Raw genomic sequence first — 13768 nt, 5'->3', positions numbered from 1 at the left:
CACGCACAAAGAGGAAGTAGAAGCTACCTGTTTGATTTAATGGACTCATCTTTCCAGTCCAACATCTGGAATCCAAAACACCAACTGCACCCCAAGACACATACATGCCCTTCATACCGCCTTGCCATAAGGCCCATCAAGAAATAGAGAGAGAGAGACAGACACACGTCATCCATGGCCAAAAAGCCATATTAGGGTCACAGTACAGTTGTTGTTGTGTCAGTCTTATCAGGGATTCCTCTCTATCTCCTGAACATGTTGTCTATTCTGTCTACGAGCCACTACTGCACAGGACACTACAGTAGGACAACACATGTTGTCTATTCTGTCTATGAGCCACTACGGTTTGTTCTCCACTGTGAATGTGTGAATGTGTGTGTGTGTGTGTGTGTGTGTGCTTGCGTGATTGTTTGTGTGTGTGAGAGTGCGTCTGTGCGTGTGTGTGCGTGTGTGTGCGTGTGTCTGTGTCTGTGTCTGTGTCTGTGTCTGTGTCTGTGTGTGTGTGTGTGTGTGTGTGTGTGTGCATGCGTGTGTGTGTATTGAGTTGACTTGTTGTTGCCAAGATAATATTCTTGTCTGTTTCAATTTGTAACATATTAGTGGTTTTAACTCTTGTTTTGTCTGTCCTGTAGGAATACCTCTGTAAAGAGGAGTACAAAGTATTGGAGTACAACCTGACCACCACTGAGGTAGAGCTGGTCAACGTGACTGCCTCCTGGGATGAGGTACGTGTGTGTGTGTGTGCATTCTATTCTATTCTTCCTGATGATAATCCTAGTATTGTGTAGGTAAAAGGCAATTCATCATCATGACCACAGAACAACGTTATCAGTTTGAAGTGTCGCAGGCAGTACATTTAACTTTATGGACACATTTTATGGCCATCCCAAGTAGGTAGAAAATAATTTGTGTTCAGATGCTTTGTGCACTAATTTAGATAACTAACACCAATGCAATGCTACACGGTGGTAAACTATACCAAATCCATCTCTATGCTGGGAAAATCTGGTTAGGAATCCATTCATTTATCACACCCAGGATTATATCCCAGTGTCTCCTCTTCCCGTGAAAGTTATTTTGGGAATAGGCCAGAGGTGTCCGACTGGTCTTTATTGTGGACTGCGTGTACGTCAGCTCATTTGAATATGAATGTGACGCAGTGTAAGCTATGGAAATGACAGAAGCCCTTAGAAGAGCACTGACCCATAAAACGTCACCCAGGTCAATGATTAAACGAACCAACCAGGGAGCTTCACTATTTCTCTCCTACAGAAGTCTCACTCTCACCAGTGATTTGATTTCTATGGAAATGTTGATGGATTAGACATTTTAGGTCTTTTTTCTTTGGGGCCCAAGAGTCTCCTATTTCTCAGTGATTCCCAGAATCTTGAAAAGAAATGACAAAAAATACTTTACTCATCTTTCTAATTGTCGGACACATTTCAGCATAAAGCCGTCATCAGAGCATTTTATCACTAGTCTGTTTTCCCCTTTATGCCCAAATAGTATTCCTAATACAAACAGAGCTGTACACACATGAGCTCACTCTTTCAGACAAGCTGGTCTGGTCATATTGTATGAGAGAAATGTACATTTGATGTAATGTAAAGCTATTTCTGACCCCTCTCTCTCTCTCTCTCTCTCTCTCTCTCTCTCTCTCTCTCTCTCTCTCTCTCTCTCTCTCTCTCTCTCTCTCTCTCTCTCTCTCTCCTCTCCTCTCTCTCCCTCTCTCTCTCTCTCTCTCTCTCTCTCTCTCTCTCTCTCTCTCCTCTCTCTCTCTCTCTCTCTCTCTCTCTCTCTCTCTCTCATCCTCTTTCTCCCTCCCCCCCCTCTTTCCCCCCCCTCCCTTTCTCTCTATTTCTCCCCCAACTCTCTTCCCCCCTCTCCAGGGTATCGGAGAGTTGTTTGAGAAGATAAAGCAGGAGAACAAGTCTAACGGCCATCCTAACGGTGACGTAGGGCTGTTCTTCACCAACCTATATGTTACACCCGTCCTCAAGAACATCAGCCTGTACCTGGAGAAGGGACAGATGCTGGCGGTGGCTGGATCCACCGGCTCAGGAAAGGTAGCACTACCACTCACTGTCTGTCTGGGAACACTGGAGTGGACGGAGGAGGTCTGGGCCTTTTGTAGTTTACTTTATTGGGTTAATTTGATTTGACAGGAACAATGTACGTTAATCAACATTTCTTTAAATGTACCAACTGCAGTCCCTGTAATTCTCATATCTCACTATGTCATAGGGTCTTCCATTCCAACGATTAGCCTAATATTGACGTTTTCTACTGGAAACACAAAGAAGCGAGTGTTTCCGGTGGAAAATGTTAATAGTAGGCTAGTGGAAGACCCTGGATAAAAACTGGTTATAAATGCGTTTTTAGATAGCGACAGACACATTTTTCCTGCCAACTGGTAAGTAGTGTTCCTAGAAATTGTAGCTTTTGTTGACGGGCAAAAAAAGATCGGGTGAAAACGGACACTTTGGGTTAGGGTTATTTTCCATTGCCAGGCACCAGAGAGATGCGCAACTAAGGGAGTCCAAAAATGTCAGCCCAATGTCCCAACAGACTCCCGAAGTTGCGTCCGGAAGCTTACACACACACTAATGTGTGTCTTCCATAGAGATAAAATGTTATTTTATGTGTCTTTTGTCTTTAATTCTGTGTCTCCCCCAGAGTTCCCTGCTGATGATGATCCTGGGAGAGCTGGTCCCGTCTGAGGGGAAGATCAGACACAGCGGACGGATCTCCTTCTCCCCCAGACCTCCTGGATCATGCCCGGAACCATCCGTGACAACATCCTGTTTGGTCTGACCTACGACGAGTTCCGCTACACCTCTGTCATCAAGGCCTGTCAGCTGGAGGAGGTACGGTGGACTGAAATATGTAAACTCGTTGTTTGTGTGTTGGTTGTTAGCTTGGTTAGAATTCCTTTGGTCTCAGGTCTGGTCTTTGATGTAGTAGCGTCAGATGTTTCTTTACTTTTTCTGCTTTCCTTTGTCTTTGCTTTCTTTTCGACCGTTCTCGCTAATTTTTATTTTACCTGAATAGTTTTCTTCTACTCTCTCAACCTCCCCCTGTTCTGTTGCTACTCTCTCAACCTCCCCCTGTTCTGTTGCTACTCTCTCAACCTCCCCCTGTTCTGTTGCTACTCTCTCAACCTCCCCCTGTTCTGTTGCTACTCTCTCAACCTCCCCCTGTTCTGTTGCTACTCTCTCAACCTCCCCCTGTTCTGTTGCTACTCTCTCAACCTCCCCTGTTCTGTTGCTACTCTCTCAACCTCCCCCTGTTCTGTTGCTACTCTCTCAACCTCCCCCTGTTCTGTTGCTACTCTCTCAACCTCCCCCTGTTCTGTTGCTACTCTCTCAACCTCCCCCCTGTTCTGTTGCTACTCTCTCAACCTCCCCCTGTTCTGTTGCTACTCTCTCAACCTCCCCCCTGTTCTGTTGCTAATCATTCCTAACCCAATTCTCTCTCCTTCTCCCTTGACTCATATGTTCTACTTGGCTGTCTACCCAGGAGCCTTTGTGAGGCGTTGATGTGTCATATTTCTCCAGTTTATACACACACACACACACACACACACACACACACACACACACACACATGAACACACACACACACACACACAAACTAACACACACGCAAACACAATCCTGTCCCGTCCCTGTGTGGAGCCCCAGTGTAAGGTGGTGGGCAGTGTGTTCAAAGTGCTGCCTCAGCAGGGGGGCCTTGTCCCTGGATTACTGTCCCAGACACTCCCGTTGCCATGGACACACCACATTATGTCATTGGGACGGAATATCAGCTTGCTCAGAGTCACAGGCATTGATGTAGACTAGACTAGAGCATTCATTGTCAATCTGTGTATCTGTGTATATTTAGGATCAGGAGTTTTTCCTGACTACGTGACCTGACCAGAAAACTCTGGGCACCAGAGCTACTATACAGTAGCAATCATTGGTTTTACATTTAGACTTCTGAGAAGGCATGAAAATGATTAAAGTGGCAAATTGGCACCACTCATGCCCTGGGGTATTGATGATTTGCCACAGATAATGTGGATGGTGTGTTACACAAATCAAATCAAATCAAATGTTATTTGTCACATGCGCCGAATACAACCGGTGTAGACCTTACAGTGAAATGCTTACTTACAAGCCCTTAACCAACAATGCAGTTTTAAGAAAGAATACCAACAAAAATCACAAAAAAATACAATATAAAATAATACGAAATAAAAGTAACAAATAATTAAAGAGCAGCCGTAAAAATAACAATAGCGAGGCTATATACAGGGGGTACCGGTACAGAGTCAATGTGCGAGGCACTGGTTAGTCGAGGTAATTGGGGTAATATGTACATGTATGTAGAGTTATTAAAGTGACTATGCACAGATAATAAACAGAGGGTAGCAGCAGCGTAAAAGAGGGGTGGGGGGCAATGCAAATAGTCTGGGTAGCCATTTGATTAGATGTTCAGGAGTCTTATGGCTTGGGGGTAGAATCTGTTTAGAAGCCTCTTGGACCTAGACTTGGCGCTCCGGTACCGCTTGCCGTGCGGTAGCAGAGAGAACAGTCTATGACTTGGGTGGCTGGAGTCTTTGACAATTTATAGGGCCTTCCTCTGACACCGCCTGGTATAGAGGTCCTGGATGGCAGGAAGCTTGGCCCCAGTGATGTACTGGGCCGTACGCACTACCCTCTGTAGGGCCTTGCGGTCGGAGGCCGAGCAGTTGCCATACCAGGCAGTGATGCAACCAGTCAGGATACTCTCGATGGTGCAGTTGTAGAACCTTTTGAGGATCTGAGGACCCATGCCAAATCTTTTCAGTCTCCTTAGGGGGAAAGGGCTTTGTCGTGCCCTCTTCACGACTGTCTTGGTGTGCTTGGACCATGCTAGTTTGTTGGTGATGTGGACACCAAATAACTTGAAGCTCTCAACCTGCTCTACTACAGCCCTGTCGATGAGAATGGGGGGCGTGCTCGGTCCTCTTCATTTTCCTGTAGTCCACAATCATCTCCTTTGTCTTGATCACGTTGAGGGAGAGGTTGTTGTCCTGGCACCACACTGCCAGGTCTCTGACCTCCTCCCTATAGGCTGTCTTGTCGTTGTCGGTGATCAGGCCTACTGCTGTTGTGTCATATGGCAAACGTAATGATGGTGTTGGAGTCGTGCCTGGCCATGCAGTCATGAGTATAGGAGGGGACTGAGCACGCACCCCTGAGGGGCCCCCGTGTTGAGGATCAGCGTGGCGGATGTGTTATTACCTACCCTTACCACCTGGGGGCAGCCCGTCATGAAGTCCAGGATCCAGTTGCAGAGGGAGGTGTTTAGTCCCAGGGTCCTTAGCTTAGTGATGAGCTTTGAGTGCACTATGGTGTTGAACGCTGAGCTGTAGTCAATGAATAGCATTCTCACATAGGTGTTATTTTTGTCCAGGTGTGAAAGGGCAGTGTGGAGCGCAATAGAGATTGCATCATCTGTGGATCTGTTGGGGCGATATGCAAATTGGAGTAGGTCTAGGGTTTCTGGGATAATGGTGTTGATATGAGCCATGACCAGCCTTTCAAAGCACTTACATTTAGCAGACGCTCTTATCCAGAGCGACTTACAGTTAGTGAAAACATATATATATTTTTTTATACTGGCCCCCCGTGGGAATCGAACCCACAACCCTGGCGTTGCAAATGCCATGCTCTATCAACTGAGCTACATCCCTGCCGGCCATTCCCTCCCCTACCCTGGGCCAATTGTGCGCCGCCCATGAGTCTCCCGGTCGCGGCCGGCTGCGACAGAGCCTGGATTCGAACCAGGATCTCTAGTGGCACAGTTAGCACTGCGATGCAGTGCCTTAGACCACTGCGCCACTCAGGAGTACACTTTATGGCTACAGACGTGAGTGCTACGGGTCGGTAGTTATTTAGGCAGGTTATTTTAGTGTTCTTGGGCACAGGGAATATGGCGGTCTGCTTGAAACATGTTGGTATTACAGACTCAGACAGGGAGAGGTTGAAAATGTCAATGAAGACACTTGCCAGTTGGTCAGCGCGTGCTCGGACGTCCTGGTAATCCGTCTGGCCCTGCAGACCTGTTTAAAGGTCTTACTCACATCGGCTACGGAGAGCGTGATCACACAGTCATCTGGAACAGCTGATGCTCTCATGCATGTTTCAGTGTTACTGGCCTCGAAGCGAGCATAGAAGTAATTTAGCTTGTCTGGTAGGCTCGTGTCACTGGGCAGCTCGCGGCTGTGCTTCCCTTTGTAGTCTGTAATAGTTTGCAAGCCCTGCCACATCCGACGAGCATCAGAGCCGGTGTAGTACGATTCAATCTTAGTCCTGTATTGACGCTTTGCCTGTTTATTGGTTCGTCAGAGTGCATAGTGGAATTCCGGGTTAGAGTCCCGCTCCTTGAAAGCGGCAGCTCTATCCTTTAGCTCAGTGCGGATGTTGCCTGTAATCCATAGCTTTGGTTGGGGTATGTACGTACAGTCACTGTGGGGACGACGTCATCGATGCACTTATTGATGAAACCAGTGACTGATGTGGTATACTCCTCATTGCCATCGAAAGAATCCCGGAACATATTCCAGTCTGTGCTAGCAAAACAGTCCTGTAGCTTAGCATCTGCTTCATGGACCACTTTTTTATTGACCGAGTCACTGGTGCTTCCTGCTTCAGTTTTTGCTTGTAAGCAGGAATCAGGAGGATAGAATTATGGTCAGATTTTCCAAATGGAGGGCGAGGGAGAGCTTTGTATGCGTCTCTGTGTGTGGAGTAAATGTGGTCTAGAGTTTTCTTCCCTCTGGTTGCACATTTAACATGCTGGTAGAAATGAGGTAAAACGGATTTAAGTTTCCCTGCATTAAAGTCCTCGGCCACTAGGAGCACTGCCTCTGGATGAGTGTTTTCCTGTTTGCTTATGGCCGTATACAGTTCATTGAGTGTGGTCTTAGTGCCAGCTTCGGTTTGTGGTGGTAAATAGACAGCTATGAAGAATATAGATGAAAACTCTCTTAGTAGATAGTGTGGTCTACAGCTTATCATGAGATACTCTACCTCAGGCAAGCAAAACCTAGAGACTTCCTTAGATATCGTGCACCAGCTGTTGTTTACAGATATACGTAGACCGCCACCCCTTGTCTTACCAGTGGCTGCTGTTCTATCCTGACGATACAGTATATAACCCACCAGCTGTATGTTATTCATGTCATCGTTCAGCTACGACTCGGTGAAACATACGATATTACAGTTTTTAATGTCCCGTTGGTAGGATATTCGTGCCTGTAGTTCGTCCACTTTATTATCAAGCGATTGTAAATTGGCCAATAGTATCGATGGCAAAGGCAGATTAGCCACTCGTCGCCGGCTCCTAACCAAGCACCCCGATCTCCTTCCGCGATATCTCCTTTTCTTTCTACTGCGAATGACAGGGATGAGGGGCCTGTCGGGTGTCTGGAGCAAATCCCTCTCATCCGACTCATAAAATAAAAATTATTCATCCAGTTCAAGGTGAGTAATCGCTGTTCTGATGTCCAGAAGCTCTTTTCGTTCATAAGAGACGGTAGCAGCAACATTATGTACAAAATAAGTTACAAACAATGCGAAAAAACACACAAAATAGCACGGTTGGTTAAGAGTCCATAAAACGGCAGCCATCACTCAATGGCTGTTTGACCAACAACAGGGTGTGTTTAAAGCAAACACTACTGTGTGAACCTATTTTAACGCTTTGACAGCTCACGATAGTGACCGTTCCCTCTTTTGTAACTGTAATGTTTACCTTTTTCCAAACTGTCAATTGAGTGACTTTAGAAGAGTCATGAATATAACATCTCTCAAAGTGAGTGATATGACAAAAGCAATCTGGTATATGTGGTCTGAGACAGAGAGAAAAGAGAGACACCTGTTTCTGTGTGCCCAGACGAATCAGACTGTGTTTAGTGGGCTTGTGATTGTGCTGCAGTCTATTGTTGCCTGTCCTAGGACCAGACAACTACCATGGGTGGGCTGTATCTTGTAAACCCCAAGCATTGTACACATTAGCCCTTAGTTAGCTTGTATGTTTCAGCTCTAGCCTGACAGTGGATACGTTCCAAATGGCACCATATTCCCTATAAAGTGCACTACACCTGGTCAAAAATAGTGCACTATATAGGGAACAGGGTGCCATTTGGGATGCATCCAGTGGCTTTGTTCAGTATGAGACACACAAGGTGCTTTTTTCCACTTGCTGTGTTTTACGACCTGTTAAACAACCTGTTAATTTAATTCCCAATGCCTTCCTTTCGGACAGCAGAAGTTTCAAAAGGTAGGCGGTTTTATGACTGTGTTCCATCACTGTATGACTCAATTCATTATTTTACATGTTGGTGTACATGTGTTTCAGATGTTTGAGTTTGAAATAATCTACCTAATAATGAACAATTCATCAGCTGTGGTCGTTTGTGATGTTTTTCATACTCATATTTCAGTGTTTCTTGTTTGGTATTGTTTGGTATGTGGCGCAATTAGACTTTTGAAATCCAACCATTGTGTCTTTCAGCTAGGGTACTTATACTGTAAATATATATATTATTTTGAAATAGCTTTAATGTGGAAAAGGAATTGGATTTGCAAAACTCAACAGGTTGTACATTTTCACCAGGCCTCAGGTTAATTTAATTTCACATTTAAACAATTGACAGAAACTAGGGACGTTGAACTGAGTCTTTGCCCAGTTTGTTGTCAACATTCTTTCAGGAGTAATAGACGTAAACAAACTGCTTGTTTAGATTTCTTTAGCTGCCATCTCAGTCTGTTATGTCTGCTAAGGTATTGAACTTTTGATTTTGTTTTCCTTGACAGATTTAGTAGGGCTATGATGTCCCTACTCCCCTACATTTCATATTTCAGTTTTTGATTTGTGTGTGTGCGTCTCAAACATGTATCTAAACCCCTGCTGCTCTCCCCTCAGGATCTGGCCCTGCTGCCGGAGAAAGACAAGACGCCCCTTATGGAGGGAGGGGTGACCCTTAGTGGAGGTCAGAGGGCGAGGATAGGTCTGGCCAGGTACGTACCTGTACACACACACCTGTCTTTCAGCACGTATCACTCACCCCAGCACCTGTCACCATGGTAACGTTAATTCATGAAGTCTCCTCCGTTCAATATAAAAGACCCAAGATATGTTTAGTCACTCACTCTATGATCTACTCGGCAAAACACTGTGGTGGATTTCTTAAAGTCATGACTGGTGTTGTGACTCGTTAAATGTATATTCCTTCCTATACTTACTTGTCAATGGAATGTAACATGATACTCTTGAAGGAAGAATCCATTTTGTGTTGTTTTGCCCTGGAGACTCCTGGTATGGGACGGTGTATGGATAGTGATTCCTGGTCATAATGCCCTATGAAAAATATGATTACTACAGTATCAATATCTTTTTTCATCTGACTGTTAGTTCAGCTTAGAGGTCTTCTCGGTACAAAAGTTGGACCCGGACCCGATAAGGGAACCCGGACCCGAAACGGACCCAGAACAATCAGACTCGACCGAAGGCACCCAGCGACAACCAGACCTAGACCCGACCCGTTCCCTAATGGGTCCGGGTCTAGACCCGAGTGACAAAAAAATTATGTTTATCAGTCAAGTTGCTCTTCTTGTTAACGAATAGGTCTGTATATGTTGGCTAGGCCTTCTATAAGTCAATAAATTAACCTTATTAGCGTAAAAGAAATATGCTATAGGCATATCTGCATTGCTTGCTGTTTAGGTTTAAGGCTGTGTGTCTGTATATGCACTTTGTGACATCTGCTGATAAATAATATATGCAGAGCCCTGGTCGGGTCCACTCTTGTCTATCAGCTGTAAATGTAGACCCAAGACCCGATTACAATCAAACAGGACCTGACACGGACCCGAACAAAAGTTCGAATTTTGGACCCAGACCCGCTCAAGTCTCGGGTATTTGGGTTCGGGTGGACCCGTGAAGACCTCTAGTCCAGCTCCTATAACTGTAGTGTTTTATAATCTAATATTGCCGGTGCTTCTGCAACCTTTTTCTTACTCCCATTGAACCTCTATGTCTAGTCCAACGTTCCGACATATGCATTATTTATTGGTTTTATAGTCCCGGGTCTCCATTTGCTCCCACTTAACTGAGAGAGCATCACTGTCATTTTGGCTAGATTGTCATTGTAAATGTATCACTTAAACTGAGTTGAATCCCACAGGGACTTGACTTCCTAATTTACAAGCCTGTTTGATTTATTACCTACTTCCATTTATGTTTGTGTGTGTATCTCTGTGTGTGTGTGTGTATCTGTGTGTGTATCTCTGTGTGTGTGTGTGTGTGTGTGTGTGTGTGTGTGTGTGTGTGTGCGTGTGCATGTGTGTGTGTATCTGTGTGTGTGTGTGTGTGCATGTGTATGTGTGTGTGTATCTCTGTGTGTGTGTGTGTGTGTGTGCGTGTGTGTGCTTTTACAGAGCTGTGTACAAAGACGCTGACCTCTACCTGTTGGATTCGCCTTTCACCCACCTGGACATTGTGACGGAGAAAGCGATCTTTGAGAGGTCTGTCTGTGGCTCAACACTGAGGATTTCATATGGGCTGGTTGGAATGGGCTGGGTGAATGGTTAAGGAGAAGAGAGAAGGTTAAGGTTAAGGTTGCATCTTTCTTGTTGTCTTTGACCTATTGAGAAATTGGGTTAGGTGGTGAAGTGTGAGGGGCGATCAAAGGGCTTTTTGTGGAAATGTCTCTTTCTGTCTGACATGAATGATCTTTGATCTAATTTCGGACATTTGTGTTATCAGCATCTTCCCTCCCAGAAATGAGGGCAAGCACAGGATTGAACAGCAATGTGAAACTTATCATCTCTTTTTACTTGTTTTCCAAAGGTCACTTCATGCCTGTCTGTTAAAGTAAAAGTTGATAAATTAACAAAGGATACATGTGTTTTCTCTTGCCAGGTGTCTGTGTAAACTGATGTCCTCCAAGACTCGTATTGTGGTCACCAGTAAGCTGGACCACCTTAAGAGAGCGGACAAGATCCTTCTGCTTCACAACGGAGTGTGTTATTTCTACGGCTCCTTCTCCCAGCTGCAGGCCCAGAGACCAGACTTCAGCTCCCTGCTCCTGGGCCTGGAGGCCTACGATAACATCAACGCCGAACGCCGCAGCTCCATCCTCACCGAGACACTCCGACGCGTCTCCATCGACGAATCCGCTGTCCTCCGTGGCCCCGAGCCCATCCGCCAGTCCTTCCGCCAGCCCCCGCCATCAGTCATCAACGGCAACACAGGACCTCAAGGCATCACCATCGCCGGGGGCGACGGTCTCACAGATGCGGAGAAACGTAAACAGTCGATTATCTTAAATCCATTAGCAGCGGCACGTAAGTTCTCCTTCATTGGTACTGGGCCCCAAAACAGCCAGGCTCCGCCCCCAGGGTCCACCACCATCGAGGACGGCGTGCGGGAGCTGTCAGAGAGGAAGTTCTCTGTGGTCCCCGAGGACGATCAGGTGAGGGTGCTTTTCTATTTTTTATTTACATAGTGCTCTTAGAGTTCGGTAATATCGGGGGAGTGGGGGTGTCTCTTTATTAACAACAGCTGGTGTGCGATCTCTAATATTAAGGAAGTCTCAAGGTTCTGCTCGCCTGAGTTAGAATACCTCATGAAACACTGTAGACCATAACATTTACCAAGAGCGTTTTCATATGTATTTTTCATAGCTGTCTATTTACCAACACAAACTGATTCTGGCACTAAGACCGCACTCAACGAGCTGTATAGGGCCATAAGCAAACTCCTAGTGGCTTGTGATTTTAATGCAAGGAGACTGAAATCCGTTTGACCTCATTTCTACCAGCATGTCACCTGTGCAACTAGAGGGATAAAAACTCTAGACCACCTTTACTCCACACACAGAGACGCATCCAAAGCTCTCCCCCGCCCTCCATTTGGCAAATCGAACCATAACTCTATCCTCCTGATTCCTGCTTACAAGCAACAACTCAAATGGGAAGTACCAGGGACGTGCTCAATACAAAAGTGGTCCATGAAGCAGATGCTAAGCTACAGGACTGTTTCGCTAGCACAGACTGGAATATGTTCCGGGATTCATCCGATGGCATTGAGGAGTTTACCACATCAGTCACCGGCTTCATTAATATGTGCATTTGACGACGTTGTCCCCACAGTGACCATACATACATATCCCAGCAAGGTGCCATGGATTTCTGGGAACATCCACATTGAGCTAAAGACTAGAGCTGCCGCTTTCAAGGAGCAGGACACTAATCCGGAAGCTTATAAGAAATCCTGCTACGGCTTCCGACGAACCATCAAACAGGCAAAGCGTCAATACAGGACTAAGATTGAATCCTACTACACCGGCTCTGATGCGCATCGGATATGGTAGAGCTTGCAAACTATCATGGATTACAAAGGGAAACCCAGCCGAGAGCTGCACAGTGACCGAGCCTACCAGACGAGCTAAATGCCTTCTATGCTCGCTTTGAGGGAAGCAACACTGAACCATTTGTGAGAGCACCAGCTGTTCTGGACGACTGTGTGATCACAATCTCCGTAGCCAATGCGAGTAAGACCTTTAAACAGGTTAACATTCACAAGGCCGCAGGGCCAGACGGATTACCAGGACGTGTACTCAGAGCATGCGGTGACCTGCTGGCAAGTGTCTTCACTGACATTTTCAACCACTCTCTGACCAGTCTGTAATACCTACATGTTTCAAGCAAACCACCATAGTCCCTGTGCCTAAGAACGCCAAGGTAATCTGTCTAAATGGCTATTGCCCCGTAGCACTCACATCTGTAGCCATGAAATGATTTGAAAGGCTGGTCAAGGCTCACATCAACACCATCATCCCAGACACCCTGGACCCACTCCAATTTGCATACCGCCCCAAAAGATCCACAGATGACACAATCTTTATTGCACTCCACACTGCCCTTTCCCACCTGGACAAAAATAACACCTATGTGAAAATGCTGTTCGACTACAGATCAGGGTTCAACACCATAGTGCCCTCCAAGCTCATCACTAAGCTAAGGACCCTGGGACTGAACACCTCCCTCTGCAACTTGATCCCTGACTTCCTGACGGGCTGTCCCCAGGTGGTGAGGGTAGGCAACAACACATCCGCCACACTGACCCTCAACACGGGGGCCCCTCAGAGGTGCATGCTCAGTCCCCTCCTGTACTCCCTGTTCACCCACGACTGCGTGGCCGCGCACGACTCCAACACCATCATTAAGTTTGCCGATGACATGACAGTGGTAGGCCTGATCACCGACAATGATGAGACAGCCTATAGGGAGGTGGTCAGAAACCTGGCAGTGTGGTGCCAGGACAACAACCTCTCCCTCAACGTGGGCAAGACAAAAGAGCTTATCGTGGACTACAGGAAACGGAGGGCCGAACATGCCCCCATTCACATTGACAGGGCTGTAGTGGAGCGAGTCCAGAGCTTCAAGCTCCTCGGTCTCCACATCACTAAGGACCTATCATGGCCCAAACACACTAATACAGTCGTGAAGAGGGCACGACAACGCCTCTTCTCCCTCAAGAGGATGAAAAGATTTGGTATGGGCCCTCAGATCTTCAAAAAGTTATACAGCTGCACCATTGAGAGCATCTTGACTGGCTGCATCCCTGCTTGGTATGGTAATTGCTAGGCATCCAACCGCAAGGCTCTACAAAGGGTAATGCGTACGGCCCAGTACATCACTTGTTTTGTGTTACTATAGCAAACATGTGT

General features: G+C 46.3%; 1 pseudogene; it reads left to right on the top strand.

The window, feature by feature from the left end:
* Window positions 1-13768, top strand: part of LOC121564672 — a 63238-nt pseudogene that overhangs the window by 26972 nt on the left and 22498 nt on the right.

Source organism: Coregonus clupeaformis, unplaced genomic scaffold (assembly GCF_020615455.1).
Source record: "Coregonus clupeaformis isolate EN_2021a unplaced genomic scaffold, ASM2061545v1 scaf1727, whole genome shotgun sequence".
Lineage (NCBI taxonomy): Eukaryota > Metazoa > Chordata > Actinopteri > Salmoniformes > Salmonidae > Coregonus > Coregonus clupeaformis.
The sequence above is the reverse complement of the archived record's forward strand: the minus strand, read 5'-3'. Positions and strand labels throughout refer to the sequence as shown.